This window comes from Salminus brasiliensis, chromosome 10 (genome assembly GCF_030463535.1).
Source record: "Salminus brasiliensis chromosome 10, fSalBra1.hap2, whole genome shotgun sequence".
NCBI lineage: Eukaryota > Metazoa > Chordata > Actinopteri > Characiformes > Bryconidae > Salminus > Salminus brasiliensis.
Window position 1 is genome coordinate 33596921 of NC_132887.1, and position 16033 is coordinate 33612953.

Consider the following 16033-nt stretch of genomic DNA (forward strand, 5'->3'; position numbering starts at 1 on the left):
CTCTCTTGGCTGGCACAGTCTACGTGGCAGGTCATGCATCCAATCAGCTCAGAGCAGTTCAGCCTTGTTTGTGTGTACAGTCTACAGTCAGCTTCTCTTCTTGATGCATAAGGTTTCCCACAGTCCAGGCTCTTTTCCTGCAGTTATTCATAGTAAGTTGTTTTTGTTACATTCTGTCACATTTCAGTGCAACATAAGACATGGTGTAAAAATGGCTAATTCGCCTGATCTATGAAGGCATTCTCCAGAAGTGATATTCTGGATGCAGAACGAATATCAAGCCAAAGAAAATCTGCATGTGTGGAAGTGGAGCTGCAGAAAACAGCACATCCTCCAGCATCCTCCCCCTCAGCTGTTTCACTTCTCTCCTCCATTACTCTGCTTCCTTTTTCCTCGAAGGCATGTTTGTGCCCAAACAACCAGTGATGGCGGTGGTGTTGTTTTTTTTAGTAAGTAACAGGTCTTAAATCTCAATTAATTAAAACAGGCTGCAGAGCTCTGATTAAAATTAGCCAGCTGTTTTACGTAACAACCCTAAGTCCTGCTAGCGGGGGTGTATGTTTATGGACACAAGTGTTGGATAACAGAACTAAAATAAAAGAAAAAAAAAACTATGAAAAACATCCAGTCATAGTGTGAATGACTGTAAAATGTCTCAAAAAGAAAAAAAACAGGAGTAAATGTTCTTACAGTTATTGCAAATATGATTTTAGCATTACAAAAAATAAAAAAGTTAAAAAATTAGACAAAATGGAGAAAACCTGTCTGAACAGAACACAAAAGCACATGTAGAAGCTTGCGTATGACCAAAATCCAAACAAAAGGACAAGAGAGAGATTAAAAAAAAGGGAGAAAAGAGGAAAAGCTAGTGGGGTGCAACAGTTGTGCAGAAGCAAATTCATATCTCATGTCACAGCAACCCACTTGAGGAACAATCTGTGTCCATACGGTAAAGAATTTGTTAAAGACTCTTAAAGCAGTACAAGTAAGAATTGGCATTTCTCCTTTTTGGGCTCCCCCTACAGCCAGGAAGCGGATTTGTGTTTTGAGCTACCGCTAAAGGATGCATTCCTGGACATGCTGAGAGATACAGAACTGTCTCTGAAAGTGAAAGAAGCATGTGCACTGACACAGTAGAGTAATATTACAGGATTTTACACAAGTGTGAGTGAGGTTAAGCAGCAGTACACTTACCTAGTACCTAGTTACCTAGAGAAAAAACTTTTGATAAAAAAACTTCTGGCCTGTATGCAACTTCATGCTGTGTAGAACAAGCAGGCGTAGGCCATACTGAGGAGAGGCAGTTTACTAAAATGACTAAAATGAGTCCCTTGTGGCACAAGCCCACTTCTTCATTTTTAAGTCCTGTCTAACACAGCAAAAGCGTCCTTACAGCAGAGCTTCTGTAAAATACACAGAAATATATCAACACTGGCTGACTAAAACAATCTCCAATGCCTGAACAATGGTCATTGTGCCACAACCAAAATAACAGAGGAATCCATGTTTAATGTAAAGAAGCTTAAAGGTGCTAAGTGTGAATTAAAAGCTTAATTTCAAAGCAATAAGAAGAGAAAATCATAAAAAAAAAAGCAGTGGTTTTAACTGAAGAAACTGGTCGTTTTTTAAAGCCAACTGGCAGCCATGCAACTGTACTATACCATCTGGTTTGTACATATTGTTGCAGAACTTTACAGGTCAGTCATACCTTGCTATACTGGCATTACAGATTTAGCAGTGGGCGTTTTTGTTACTGCTCGTCTAAAGTGTGAAAAGATCTCACGTTACCGACATATTGTCTGTGTTAAAAACTGTTTAATGGAATTGGTGTTCTATTTTGGCATTAGCAGCACAAATGCTGGTATAGTTTTGGCACTGGTGCACACACACACATACACGCCATTCTAATGATTATTTGGACAATTCATCATTTTATGTTTTTCTAGGCCATACATAAAAAACATAGTAGATATAATACAGTATATTACCAGCAAATATTATTCTTAATATAATTATACTATATTCTATAATTGTAATTATTTTAATTTAATTTTAATAATAATATTATATTCAATATTAATATTATAATAATGTTACTCTTAATATATTGTACAACCAAAATCATTTATCATCATTTAACAAACATTGAAGCAATTCTTTTAAGGTTAAAGTGCTACATAATGTTGTTTTAAGATGAAACAGGGTAAAAAGTTAAAATAAATAAATGAAAGCTGAGGAATAATGAGCTGACATGCAGTCAGCTGTACTAGTTACTATGCACAGTTTATCTGCATACTATACACTGGGTCTTGTTGTTTAAAGACTACAGTTGATCTTAGTCTGTCTTTAGGATTTCCATAATATGTGCAGTTTCCTAATGTTGTAATTGTGTTAATGATACCCATGATATAATCTAAAATGTGCACTGTGATGTAATTTCACTGTGATGTAAAGGTGCACTTATTTGTCACTGTACAGTGTACAGTGAAATGTGTCCTCTGCATTTAACCCATCTGTGGTAGTGAATACACACACCCAGAGCAGTGGGCAGCCAACTCCAGTGCCCAGGGAGCAGAGAGAGTAAAGGGCGATGTTCAAGAATCGAACCCACAACCCTGTTATCGATAGCCTGGCGCTCTAACCGCTGAGCCACCACTGCCCCTAGAAACTACGCCCAACGTGGGGCATGTCATGATATTGAAAGCATATCACATTTTTTATCTGGTAGTGGTTGTTTACAATAAAAAGTTAATAAGATTTACGATACAAACATGCCTTTGTATGCAGGCCTCCCTTGCGGATTGTACGTAGCTGAATGCTAATATTACTGTCCCTGATCACAGCACCGCTCCTGTTAAACAGTGCCCAGTGGCCTCTGGGGAAGCACCTCTTTTAGAGACAGGGGGTGTGATTCATTGTTAAAAAAAAGCACAGTTTTGCTCTGCAGATTTCTCAATACCTAGTGCAATAAGTGCATATGCAAAATGTGTGTATATGTGTAAGATTGTTCTATAATTAGATGTTGTTTTGAGGATGAGTGTGTTTCTGTCAGTGTTTTCTACTGAGATGCCACAGCTTACGTTTTCTTCTTTCTCACCCGGAGGTGAAACATGTGCCTGTTGTCCTGGTTCAAGGAGTGCTCTTGATTACTATATAACACACAATCATGTACACACAACATATTTACACTAAGTGGGGGTAGTGCATGTGTGAGCCTCTGTGTATTGCAAAGAGGTGGGACATAAAGGACTGCCAGCGCCTCCCACTGCTTTTGACCCCGCTAGGACAAGCAGCCATCCAGAAACACCCATCTGTGCTGCTCCCCCTCAAAAGAGAGCCTAACACAAGCCCACCAGGGGTGTAACAGGCTTCTAAATTCATAAATAAATCATCTCAATACAATGTTTTTCAATACCAGCAAACAATAAGAAATGGGTGAAAAATTGCTAAAAAATAATTTGTTAATGTTTGCAATTTATAATTGTTTGTGCATCATAAAAGTACAGTGTTTTATAAAGTAGTATACCACAAGCCAAATTGTAGATCAAAGCTAGAATACCATGTTGATTTCAATCATAATAAAAAAAACCTGAGCAGTGACATATGAATTGTTTGAGAAAGAAAATGTGCGCACATGTACTGAACCTAATTGTAATTATTCAGCAATTACTAGTAATTATGAAAGCTTATGGAAGACGAAATAGAAGCAAATTATCATTGTGTACTCCTGCATGCCTAAATAATTGCACCCATGCCTCAAGCTCTGTTGGGTTGTTAAGTAATCTAGAATATACTGCTTTTGTGGCTATTGACACTGTATGACATCCTGTTGTCTACTTTATTCCGAGACTCACAGTGGTTGCTCTGTTGTTTAAGATATTTAAGGTATTAAGTGTACATGTTGAACCCTGTGGCTTAACCGATAACATGTATGATGTAAAAGGACACAATTAGTTTACTGTAAGTTTAATATGAACATTTCTTTAAGGCAGTGAAAAGACAATAGACGGTTGTTAATTTTGTTCCATTCTCTAATGCAGCTCCAATGCATCTAAAGTAATTTGGTCAAATGTTGGTCACATTTGATCTTAATTTAAAAATTACTAAAAGGTGGAGGTAATTTAATAGTGAGGTCTTAGGTTGTCATGTCTTCTTAGATTGTTGATTTCTTGTCTTTTTGCTAATTACTGATTGTGTTGCGTTGTGACAACACCATATACAAATAAAATGTTTTTATTATTTTATTTTATTTGACAATCAATAAATCTGAAGAAATGTATCTTAATAATTTGTAATGTATGTAATTAATAAAAATGCAACTTTTTTGTTAGTATTTTCACGTACGTTCACTGTGATGTCATGATATTGAAAGCATATCACATTTTTTATATGGTAGTGGTTGTTTACAGTATATTAAAAATTGATGAATGATCCAGTAGAACTGCTTTAAAATTACTTGAAATTGTTTTTACATTGACTTATATTGAAAGTTAATAAGATTTTTTCCTTCTGTAAAAATGACATTTAGAAGATTTAGAAGAGAGATTTCTTTCTGTGGCTGCAACGATATGTCAGTATGTTTAGTGGTGAGACACTAGAGTTAATCTTGTGATTTATTGAGTAATTTTTGTGACAAATTTTGTGAAAAAAGACTCCCTATGCCCTAATAGCTGCCATTTCCCCACTTGGCTGAAATAAGTTCAGTTAGATGTTTCCTATAATGACATACTAGTGTCTGACATCACTTGTGAGTATGTTTTCCCCATTTCTCCATGCAGAATTCTTTCAGCTGTGATGTTTCAGCTTTAGTTTTTAGACAGATGGTCTTACATTTCCCTCATGCGCCCTCTAATACCATAAAGAATTCCTAGTGGCTTCTATGTTGGAGAGTTCTCCAGGCCTTACTGCACCCCCAACCATGACATTTCCACCTCCATGCTTCACAGCTGGTATGGGTTCATGTGCTCAAATGCTGTGTCTAGCTTATGCCAAACATGTCCTCGGTTACTGTGTCCAAATAATTTCTATTTTGCATTAATTTGTCCAAAGCACATTGTTCCAGATGTCCTGTTCTTGATATAGGTTTTATCTTTAAAATCATGCTCTGATATTATTTCTGACACTCCTCCCATTAAAAACCACATGTGTGTAGCCCCTGTCCCTGAGGGAAGATGTTGTCCTTAACAAAGGTTTCATGGGGTGTCTTAACTTTTTCACATGACTGTAGTTGTTCAGTACACATTTGGTGGCCAAGGTTTGTTGTTTAGCTTTGTGCTGGAGCTACATTAAATGTAATTCAAACTCAATGACCACAAGTAATGTAAGCACAACTTTCAGTTACATAATCACAAACATTATGTAGTTTCTTTGTACTGTTATACTGTTATTTCTTTATACTTTATACTGTTATCTGTAAATATGTAAATCCAGATAAAGTCAGGCAATATAGTTTTTCTATGCAGCATATTTTACACATAATTTTCATATATAGTCATATAGTGTCTGAAACCATAAAAAAACGAATATACATATGTACATATAAATGAAGATTTTTTGGTGGACAGAGTAGTATTGACTGCATAACAGTGGTGCATCAATGGCCGGTGGGCCATTGGAGAACAGTGATTCCGTGGAACAGAGTGGTACAGAGAAATTGATGCGCCACTGCTGGTTATTCCCACTATTAAGTAGGTGGTCATAACTTTCTGACATGATTGAACATATATGTTCCATTTTAATGCTCTGTTTTATGCTGTTAGCTATAGGGCTGGGTTTTCCTCTTAGCTCAAATTAAAGATTGTTAAATGGTAATGTGATCATCACATGAAACACTCTCTCTACCATTTCAGATGATCTTAATACAGTTAAGCTAAGAAAAATACACCTAGATGCGTTGCTTAGATATGTCAATGCATCTGCCATATTGGTCCAGGTGCAATCTGCAATGTTGGTCCACTGCCCTGTAAACAAATGCAAGTAAATGTGGGAGCTGCAGGTTTTCTGGTTTAAAAGCACAATTACATTTACTTTTCTCATTTTTTATAAATCATTTCAAATATTCAAGGGTTTTTGTTTAGGTTTTTTATATTGTGAAAATAATATTTTCTGTCTGCTTCCTCATTTTGCCTTTTTTGTGCTCCAGATCAAAACACAGCCAATTCACTTTGAAATCATTTTGAAATGTTTAAAGTGCATCTTTAAGCTCTAATAATTGACCATCATTGAGAGAAATGTAACAAAACAAGCAAAAACAAATCAAATAGTGAGACACTCAGTCTGCTTTCTGTATTTCCAGATACAGGATATACTCCAAAGCACACAACTACAGACAAAGACAAATCTAAGATAAAACACCTTTACTGATTCCTAGAGGGGAAATTCATGACATATTTACATGATATGGTAAAAAAAAATACTTAGTACAGTTTAAATAGTATGGAATGTAAATATAATATAGTGTAAAATGGGTAGTAGTAGTAGTACAATACTATACAGTGTAACAGCAGTAAAGCATATTACTGTATGTAGTATAAACAGTAGTGTAATGGAAATATATTATACTACGGAAATATATTATACTATATTAGTATAGTTGTTGTTAACAAGTTGTTAATTATAATATAATGATAATATAGTTAATATAGAAACATAATATATAGGTCTGAACATCATGCTATAATGGGCAAATGCAGTCAAAACAGTTCAGTCTTAGCTGTAAAAGGTAATTCCCTGATATCTGGTTTTGACTGTATGATGTACAAATATGAGAAGTTCCCTGGACCAGTATGATGCCAACGTTTGGCGCATAATCCAGCGGGTGATGCGGCTTCTAGATATATGTGTCTATGAGAAGTAACCAGTCCTTCAGACAAAAATGATTATTTTTGACATGAGTCAAGTGACACAGAGCTCACGCCATGTCACAAAAGGCAAAAGGCATTTACACAGGCAAAAAGCACTCAATGTACTTCTCATGGGTGTGACTGTGCTTGCAGCCTGGGCTAGTAACACAGCTGCTACCGCAAGTGTTTGGGAATATGCTTACCGTGTATTCTCTGAATGACTGTGTGCACGAACCATGTTTTTTCATGCATCATTGCACTGCCAATTATTATGTTATATATTAAGGGAATTTAATTGTAAATTTAATAAATATGCTGATTAATGACCTCTACAATTCTTGACCTTTTTATTATGGTATAATAGTGACTATTTGAGGAGATAGCGGTAATAGAAAATTGAGGCCCAGCTCTGCTGTCCTCCATTGCCAAAATGCCTGAGGAGAATGGTGTCAGTCAGCAGCTGATGCCCGTTACGCTGACAACAGTACAGCTGTGGTACCAAGCGCATCCCCGGTGACCTTTCACCTCCCTGAGGGTATGCACTTCACCTTTCGCCTCTAATCTGGTGACTCGTGGCAAAAAAAAAAAAAAAAAAAATATATATATATATATATATATATATATAGTCACAGAAATAACTTGAATCTGATAAAAGTAATAATACATAAAAGTTCTATTAAATGAACAAATGAAATTCCAACATTGATTTTGAACCATGTTTCAACAGAATTATTTAAAAAAAATTATTAAACAGGCCTGGACAAAAATGATGGTACCCCTGAAAATAATGTGACCAAAGGGACATGTTAAATCAAGGTGTGTTCACTAATTAGCATCACAGGTGTCTACAATCTTGTAATCAGTTAGTAGATCTATAAATAGGGCTACAGGTAGTCTCTGTGCTGTTTGGTGACATGGTGTGTACCACACTCAACATGGACCAGAGGAAGCGACGGAAAGAGTTGTCTCAGGAGATTAGAAAGAAAATTATAGACAAGCATGTTAAAGGTAAAGGTTATAAGACCATCTCCAAGCAGCTTGATGTTCCTGTGACTATAGTTGTACATATTATTCAGAAATGTAAGATCCATGGGACTGTAGCCAGCCTCCCTGGACGTGGCCGCAGAAGGAAAATTGATGACAAATCAAAGAGATGGATAATACGAATGGTAACAAAAGAGCCCAGAAAAACTTCTAAAGAGATTAAAGGTGAAATTCAAGCTCAAGGAACATCAGTGTCACATCGTACCATCTGTCGTTGTTTCAGCCAAAGTGGACTTCATGGGAGACGACCATGGATGACACCATTGTTAAAAATCATAAAAAACCAGACTGGAATTTGCCACTAACTACATGTTGACAAGCCCCAAAGCTCTGGGAATTGGAACTTTTTGCCAAGACGCATCAGCTTTATGTTCACAGACGGAAAAATGAAGCATATCAAGAAAAGGACTTTGTACCTACTGTGAAACATGGAGAAGGCTGTTATGTTCTGGGGCTGCTTTGCTGCATTTGACACAGGGTATCTTGAATCTGTGCAGAGTACAATGAAATCTCAAGACTGTTAAGGGATTCTAGAGAGAAATGTGCTGCCCAGTGTTAGAAAGCTTGGTCTCAATCGCAGGTCATGGGTCTTGCAACAGGATAATGACCCAAAACACACAGCTAAAAACACCCAAGAATGGCTAAGAGGAAAATATTGAACTATAGAAGTGGCCTTCTATGAGCCCTGACCTAAATCCTATTACGCATCTTTGGAAGGATCTGAAACATGCCATCTGGAAAAGGCACCCTTCAAACCTGAGACAACTGGAGCAGTTTGCTCATGAGGAGTGGGCCAAAATACCTGCTGAGAGGTGCAGAAGTCTCATTGACAGTTACAGGAAACGTTTGATAGCAGTGATTGCCTCAAAAGGTTGTGCAACAAAATGTTAAGTTAAGGGTACCATAATTTCTGTCCAGGCCTGTTTCATGAGTTTATTTTTTTATAATTCTGTTGAAGCATGGTTGTAAAGCAATGTCTGACTTTCATTGGTTAATTTTCATAGCATTTTTATTTATTATTACTTTTGTCAGATTTAAGTTATTTCTGTGACCATTGTTCTTTCATTAACCAAGGGATACCAACAACTTTGTTCTTGTGTGTGTGTGTGTGTGTATATATATATATATATATATATATATATATATATATATATATATATAATGTGTGTGTAACATATAGTGTATATAGTTTAACCAAAAACAACACTTATGCATGCTTTAAGTCTTCAGTCTTTTATAGAAAGTGTGGAAAAGCTGTACAAAATCCTGGCAAAAATCCTGTTCAAACTAATAAGAAATTGTACTGTACAACTTCCTAAAATCCATAAATTAATTTTGTGTTATTAGTTGTAAGATTTATTTTGTATGCTTGTGATAGATCACATTGTTGGCTATATTAGTGTCATTTGTAACCGGACAAAAGACAATATCATAAGATGTCATACCTATTGTTTCTTTTAAGCCCTCAATTTACTGTGTTCTATTTTATTAATTTATTTATTTTTCTATTTCAAAACGTATTACTACTATTTTTACTACTACTAGGTGTGTTTCTGTTACATTTGTCACATTTGTTTCTTTTCTCAAATTCTTGCTGTTTTGTTCACTACACTTTGAACTGAATTCTGTGTAAAAGTTCAAAGTTAAGCATTTTCTTTATTTGTTATTATTGTTGTTTTAGTTATTTAGTGTGAGTGACCCACAACTAAAAATGTAGAAAACACACTCCTGCAACATATTTAATTAAAGCTGGTTCATTAGAAGCTTGGTAAAAGTCAAGAGAAAGGACAAATCTACTGTACACTGTATTCATAACACATAGTTGTATCTGATTGTACACAAAAAAGTCATTTGTGTAGAGCATTTTATAGATTTCACTATGCACACATAAAACAGTACCTGGCAGCGAAAGTACCTGGAAGCAAAATCATCAGGAAGCATTAGGTCAGTCAAACTGGATCAATGTTAAAGAAAATTAAGTAATTTTACTCTATTAATCAGCAAATTTACTTTTATTTAGCTATGTAGAGCGGCTTCCATTTGAATCACATTATATAGGGTGAGGATAGCGTTAAGAGTCTTGCTTTAAGGTGTAGTGATGTGTGCTTGCCTGGGCCAGGAATGTGATGTTGTTATCCACTATGCTACGCCAACCACTTTGAAAATGGGATCAGACTGATGTTGGCCGATACTCAGTACTTGGATCAGATCGGGGGACAGAAAACTGGATCGCTAGCCTCTAGTAGAAAATCTAAATGTAAAATTGGGTTCATTTCATTAGGTTAAATGAGATTCTGGCAAGGCTCTGGTCTGTAAAGTTTTTCCAGTCTGTGCCACAACCAGTTTCAACACAAACATAGTGACAGAGAAGCGCGAACGAAGCACTTGCACCCAAAGGAACATCTCTGTTCCCAGTCCAACCTGAAAGGGAGTGTGCTGTCTAACAGCAGCCTATTGTCTTCCTCTCATAAATCATTTGCCCTTGTACAGACATAAGCCACACACCTCCCTCCTCCCAGTCCGAATCCCAGTGTCTGCTTCTGAAATATTGAGCAGCCAGGTTTCATAGGTGTGCCACTTCGGGATGTGGCCCCTTTAATAAAACATAAATAGCCATGCTGTGTCTTTTTCAATTATAGCGCAGGCAAAGGATTTGTGATCTGGTCTCTCCTCTACAGTGGAGGCAACGCCATGAAATATGGATCCTTTTATTTTCCTGGCATGGAAGTGGCTTGAGCCTCTCTGTGAAGAAATTGGAATGGTGATTTAAAGCTCAATTTTGGTTTCAATTATGTATGATTGCATTTTTTGTGTGTGGGAAGTGGTATTTTTTGTGCCAAATGTAAAAACTTTGATGCGATTATAAAGGCAGTGTGTCAAGATGAGCATGTTGGGCCTTTTCTTGAGGAGTGTATCTAGGTGTGTATGCTGTTGATTTTGGGTTGGAGATTTGCTTAATGGCTTTCTATTACTGCTGACACCCCCATCTGTCCTCAGTCGCCACGAGTGTGCAAGCAAGTGTGTGCAGGGACTGTTACTGAGCTATCACAATGGATTAGGGAATAGTGATAGCAACAAGTTTTGGTTGTGGTTCAGAATGAACAGCAGTAAACCTACACATCTCTCCCTCTTCAGAACAGTCTTAAGGTGCTGTGCTATACCCTGAGCATCCTTAAAGAAGAAGAAAAATGACCCAGTCAGGGTTTGTGTGTGATGCTGCTGCTAAGAAAGCAGAGAGAATATTTCAGTGACATAAATGAGTCAGTGACATAAACGTTTTCTTTATTTTACAGGAGGAAGAGGCAGACCTCTGGTGTCCTGGCCTAGCAGTTTCACAAAGAAGCTGAATAAGGTAAGCTCAAAGAAAGAGCAGATGTGATGTATGTGTGTTTGTGTGTGTGTGTGTGTCACAACATGTGTGTAGCATGGGTGATATAGAGAATTATAATAGAGTATTCTGGATGTAACAGCACAACAAATCGTATTGTGTTGCATTTTGGCAGTGGAACTAGAACTAGGGGATTAAGAATTTAACTAGTGTAGCTGACATTCTCGAAAGAAAGCGCCTGGTCCACCGCACCAGCCAACAGACGCCTGTGCATTGCTTTAAGAGTCACAAGGGGAGAGAGTGGCATCTACCCACCAGAGAGAGCCCCCGAAGACATTTTTTAATTGTTACAGTAAATTCAGTAATCATGTAAACAGGTACTAGACTAGAAAATCAAGTTTTTGGTTATGAAATAATCAATCTCCGTTATTAGCTTAAATCTGTCTTTAGAATAATGTTTCTACAAGTACTGATGATCCCTATAATCTTTTAAGAAAAGCAAATGTAATGTAATGAATCTCGATAACAGATGAACCTATGACCCACTGATGTATGTGTTCATTCATTCAGCGTGAGAGCGGTGAGGTGGCCAGTTCATGGTCATACTTGCTTTTCCCTGTAGATCTATCCTCCAAATGTGTGGGCTCTAAGAGCAGCTGAATATGAGTCAGACTGCTGCCACTGTGAGCATAGAGCCAGCAGAGGAGAATGCCAGACACAGGCCCACAGGCCCTCTCTCTCTCTCCCCATCCCTCTCTCACTCTTACTCTCTGTCTCTTCTTCCCTTACATGCTCTTGCTCCCTCTCACCCTTACCCTGGTCTCTTAAATGTGTCCCAGGCATCTTTCATCAGGCCAACTAGAGCGTGACAGCAGCAACATGCACTTGCCTTATAACCCCCCACCCTCTCAGTCACACACTCACTCTCACTCTCTCACATGCTGTCATTCTGTCTTGCTGCCGTCAAACCAGGGCAGCTACTTGAGCTTACCAATCACAAGAGGCAGCGCTACGACAGCCATGTGTGACTCTGCAAACCCTGACCTGAACCGGTCACTGATACATTCAGCAATAGAAGCCAATAGTAATTCCAGCAATACTGTTTTATTTATGAAAAGGCCTTGTGTCTCACACTGCCCCACTTTCTTTCTAGCATTGTAAAGACAGACCAGAAATGAATGCTGAGAAGCATTGATAGAATGACACTACATTTTCCAAATGATTGTGGTGTGAGATGATATTTCAAGTAAAAAAACATAATTCATCACTTACCCCAGATGTAGTGAAACAGTGCTTATTTAGTTTGAACAGTGAGATGCTAGGCTAATGTTGCTTACAAATGCTGGACTTTCACTGTGACCAGTCTTATCTCAATTGGCTAAGAAGATCTTGATCTGTCTCACTGTGGTTTAGAACCAGTATGACACCCTTTTTTTAAAAAAAAACATAACTTCTGCATAGCTAAATGGTAAGGAAACCATTGAGAGTAACCGAAACCACCTCTTACCTCACCAGTACATAGTTGTGGTCAGAGGTTTACCTACACAAATGTCATGGCAATATTAGGCTAGGCAGGTTTTACCCTGACCAGACACTTTTGGTAGCCATCAACAAGTTTCTGGCAGAACTCTGGTTGGATATTGGATATAATATACACTATAACACTCCTTTGAGTAGAATTGGTAGATTTTAGTTATATTTATTGTTTTTTCTAGCACAGACTCTATTTTCAAAGGCAAATGTCCACATATTTTCAAACGGGTTAAGTTGATTTAAAGTTAAGTCGAGTTAAGTTGATTTAAAAGACCATGCCAAATGTTTAACGTTAGCCTGCTTTATTCATTCCACAACCATGGTTTGTGGTTTATGCTGAAGAATTCTAAGGTAGTGTTTTATTCGTCCATCCACTTTGTGGAATGTAGCATTTCCACTGGCAACAGAAAAGTCTTAGTGCATGTTGCTTAACAGTTGGTACAGTGTTCTTGGGGTTGAATATCTTACCTTTAAGAAAGATATATGCTTTTGCATCAAGTCTTCGCCGTAGCATACATGTAGCTGTGTACCCTTTGCAGAAATGTAACCACGTTGCGGTGACGCAGACCGCAACAGCGGTTATTGTTCAAGTTTGCAGCATCGTTCTATCGCCTTTGCCGCCATTTTTAAATTCAGTTGGACAAATATGGATCATGGATTGTGAGATAAATTGTTGCACATGATGAAACGAATCATTAAATCTACCTGCATTTCCTTGTCCATGTCCTCTCTCTTTTTTGTTGCAGAAATTTTACTAAAAGTTAGCATCAGTTATTCTGTTCCAACATAATCCATTCAGTTTTAGTCGTTATCTATTTAACACAGTGGCATTAAAAAAAACTTTGACAGACTAGAGTTTTTCAGAGTGATGCAGACGCATCTACCCAAAAGTATAAATGCTCACAATGGCGTAGGCATTGCGTAGACAAAGAAGCAAAAATCAGCCTTTACTCCTTTAAAAATCTTGACTTGTTTATGAAATTTATGATCTCTCATCAGACAATAAGTTTTCCTCCGGACAATAAGGCTTTTTTTTTTTGTCCAAGCTGCAAACTTTAGTCAAGCTTGCAAGTGCTGCTTTCGGAGCAGGGGCTTTTTTTTTATACAACAATCTCTTTGACACTGGTGTTCCAGCAGCTTCCAGTTCATGTCAGGCTTGTGTCTTTGGTGATTCTTGTGTTGTGCTCAGATCTGTGCAGGTCTGAGTTCTTTGGACTTACAATGTACAATGTACTACACAATGCAATGTACCAATTTGTGCACCAAATTCTTGTTTTTTTATATTACAGATTTGTTGGACACTCATTCTGTCCCAGAAAAAGAACGGTTCAAAAAAAGAATTAAAAGCTCACTATTGTCATGACATTCATATCCATCATTATTGTCTGTAAACCTCTGTGTGTGGTATCATTCTGTGCTTTGCAGCCTAGTTTGAGCTATATAGACAATACGTGATGGTAATTGTAGCTAGGTCTAGCCATGCAGTTTTACCACAGCTTTGGTTTTTAGCTTGTTTATGTAGATTTTCAGTAAGTTTGTGAAGGAAATAAGATGTATGATACGCATGTACTTAATTTGATGAGATAACAGTGACAGTTTAAAGTCTAATGTTCAGTAGCAGTGTTAGCCTTACAACTTCTGTTTTAAGCTGCATCTGTGGAAAAGGTTACATGTCATTTAGATTTTCTTCACACTACTGTTCTACGTTTGCGTTCTATTCTACTATTCTACGTTCTAACTTTGTGAACCCCATTCTTTGTAACTGCTGTAACTTTTGGACAGTGTTTTTGGACTTTTTTCTTAAAATGTCATCTTACACAGTGTTGTAAACATCTACCAGAAACTAGTTGTTTTAGTTATTTTAAACCTAAAATTCAGTATCACTGTGTGACACCAGTGTTGATTTACCTGAAAGTAGAGTTGTGGGTCACAGCCACAGTACAAAAGCCTTTCTTCAAAGTCTTCTTCGATTCTGCACCATCCTCATTTAGAGTGGAGCAGCAAAAGCATAAAGCCAGGCCTTCTAAATGTATTAGATAGACTGCTAGTATTGAGGTAAATGGAACCCATTTAAGGTTTTAAAAGTCTCTCGTATTTGCAGTATTAGGGACTACTTTGTTAGAAGTGTGGGTGGGTGAGGGGGATGTGGGTTGTCTCACTGGATTTGCTGTTTCTGTCCACATCAGAGTGAATTCAGTCTCAGTTTAGACTTTCATTTAGTGGTACCATTATAACAGAACTAGACTCTACACAAGTTTATCCACTGAGAAGCCGGATCTATATTTGTTAGTTCTCCTTTTTCACAAGTTCTTCTTTTACAACTGAGTCTTATATGGAACTGAGTATGGATTCTGCTAAATTTGGCACAGTTTTTTACTAATGCGCTACTATTACCCAGACACCTGGAGTCTGGGGTTTCTCCTTGCCTCTCGTTTGTGGCTGGTTTGAGGGGGTACAACTGTAATTAACATTTAAAAGCCATAATTCTACCTAAATATTGGCAGCAGGGTCTAATAGAGAGTATTCCCTTCCATAATATTTTTTCCTTTTGAATCAATATTTTCTTACTAGAGTCCTCAAAGGACCTAGTATAAGATCTATTCAACATTTTGTAATGCCGCTCCTGTCTTTATGCAATGACCGTCTTTCAGTGGCCAATAATTCATGTATTTTTGTATTTAAATTCAGAATTTTTATATATATATATATATATATATATATATATATATATATATATATATATATTCTAATATTTGTCTCAGTTGGGTCTTGCAGTGTGATGAGCAATCTATGGCATTTCTGCCAGATTTTTTTTAAATGTCAAATGCGCTTCAAGATCTTGCAGGTGTTGAAGTCTGCCTTCTGTTTCTCTCTAATAATGCACCAATATGTCAACATATTCAATATCGCCCATAAACATTCATTTCTGTATGTACACATGGCCATAGTGTACTACATGGGGGAGGATATAGAGAAAGATATACAGTAGCGTTAGCGTTTATCTGCTGTGTGTGTGCATACACTGTGCACGTGCCGTGTGTGTGTGTGTGTGTGTGTGTGTGTGTGTGTGTGGCATGAACTTTCTTTCTAGAAAGAGAGGCTTGAAGGCTTGGCTGAAGTTTTGTGACAGAAAAAGCAGATGGTCAGAGAGCAAGTGTATGTGTGTCTGTGTGTGTGTATTTTAGCTTTCTTACGGAGGCATAAAGCAGACTTCTCCTCTGTCGACCTGATTCTTTTTCAGAGCAGCCTTTTTGTTATTCCATGGAGGGGAGCATCTCTGTGTGCA

The 16033-nt window shown here is 37.4% G+C and overlaps 1 protein-coding gene across 1 annotated transcript in view; it reads left to right on the forward strand.

Moving 5' to 3' along the window:
• Positions 1–16033, forward strand: part of fut8a (fucosyltransferase 8a (alpha (1,6) fucosyltransferase)) — an 83197-nt gene that overhangs the window by 19371 nt on the left and 47793 nt on the right. Inside the window, exon 2 of the mRNA XM_072689905.1 lies at positions 11180–11238. The gene's annotated coding sequence lies outside the window, so the exon portion shown is untranslated. The remainder of the gene's footprint in view (positions 1–11179; positions 11239–16033) is intronic.